The sequence below is a fragment of the Notolepis coatsorum genome (genome assembly GCF_963971535.1).
Source record: "Notolepis coatsorum genome assembly, chromosome: 1".
Taxonomy (NCBI): domain Eukaryota; kingdom Metazoa; phylum Chordata; class Actinopteri; order Aulopiformes; family Paralepididae; genus Notolepis; species Notolepis coatsorum.
In genome coordinates, this window is record NC_140165.1 from 309,539,521 (window position 1) to 309,541,206 (window position 1,686).

General features: G+C 41.4%; 1 protein-coding gene across 1 annotated transcript in view; it reads left to right on the forward strand.

Annotated features, from left to right (window-relative positions):
* mfsd1 (major facilitator superfamily domain containing 1) overlaps positions 1–718 on the forward strand; it is a 24,252-nt gene extending 23,534 nt beyond the window's left edge. The window contains exon 15 of the mRNA XM_084311348.1: positions 1–718. This exon is cut by the window's left edge and continues 1,006 nt beyond it. The gene's annotated coding sequence lies outside the window, so the exon portion shown is untranslated.
* Positions 719–1,686: the final 968 nt, after the last annotated feature.

Consider the following 1,686-nt stretch of genomic DNA (forward strand, 5'->3'; position numbering starts at 1 on the left):
AGTTGTGATTGGAGGATCAAGAAAAGGGGCAGGGTTTGAGACAGGTCTATTCCTCCGTTTCTTAAATCCCTTCCTCCGCTCTCTCCGCCGGTCACGGAGGTGCATAAAAGTTTATTTCCCGTCACGCCATCAAATCGTGGGCGTCGCTACGGTCGTAAAAAGAAAAAAGGATCGGGACGAAGAGAGGAACACGTTTGATTGCACTTAACCACGTTGGAACGACAAGTGTCGTTTTTAAATTTTGACGTGACCTTTTGAAAGGAAGACATTGTGATCTGTGCCAAGTGTTTGCAGGATGTTATGACGTCCACGGCGGGAGCACATTCTCTTTTTTTAGAATCGAGACCTCTGAACAAATTGTATACGGTTTGTTGATTTTAATGAATCGATCTCAGGTAATTGCTTTGATTTGTTTAAGTGATTCGTCAAATTGATGTTTTTTTGTGTGTCACATATCTCATCTGAATGTTTGCCTCGAAAATGTCTCTGAACGTTTTGCACTTTTTGCCGCTCAAAAGAGTGACGTGGAGAGAACTTCATCTCTCTGGATTAGGGATGTTCGATATCGGCTTTTTTACCGATATACCGATACACCGATATTGTCCAACTCTTAATTTCCGATACCGATATCAACCGATACCGATATATGCAGGGTTCCCCCCCCCCCCCCCCCAAAACACAGAATAATTTCAGGTAATTAACATTACATATCTCTTGTCGTGGAATTAACACAACATTATGCATACTTTTGACAATAAATAAAATAAGAATTTGTTCTTACTTGCTTGTCTGGGTAAATAAAGGTTAAATAAATGTAAAAGAATTAATAAAAATGTTTTGAAAACCGATACCGATAATCTCCGATATTACATTTTAATGCCAATATCGGACATCCCTACTCTGGATCGTTGTTATTATTCCGGTACGACGGCACCTCGACCCGTTCCGCCCCCCCCCCCACCCCCAGTGATCTCCCAGCGAGGCGCTGGAGGACTAGAACAGGTCCGGGGGAAAGATCCAAGAGTTTTGTCGACTGCGCCACAGAGAGAAAGACGGGTGTTGTCGTTGTCGATTCCAAAACGGGGCATTACGCTGCTATGTTAATGTGCCACTTCCCAGTGGTGGAGTAAGTAAGTATTTTTACTCAAGTATTGTACTTAAGTACAATTTCGAACTACTTGCACTTTACGCGAGTATTTTCGTTTTTAGGGAACTTTATACTTTTACTCCACTACATTTCAAAGGAGATATTGTACTTTTTTTACTCCACTACATTTATCTGAACCCATCAGTTACTAGTTACTTTGAAGAAAAAGATTTTGCATAGAAAACATGGCACAAATGTATGAAGATTATATACTTTCACATTTGAAGCATAACTGGACCACAACACCACTTTAACCTTTTTAGAGGTCAATGGATCCAGGATTGAACGCTCCCAAGCAAGCAAATACCGTACTTTTCGCACTATAAGCCGCACCTGACTATAAGCTGCAGCAGCTAAATTGAATGATGTGTACATATATAAGCCGCACTGGACTATAAGCCATAAGTGTTTTAATGTTTATTTACCATATGTAAGGAGTGGAGCCTGCGGCTTAATTTGACTCAACACGGGAAACCTCACCCGGCCCGGACATGGAAAAGATTGACAGATTGATTGCACTTTCTCGATTCTGTGGGTGG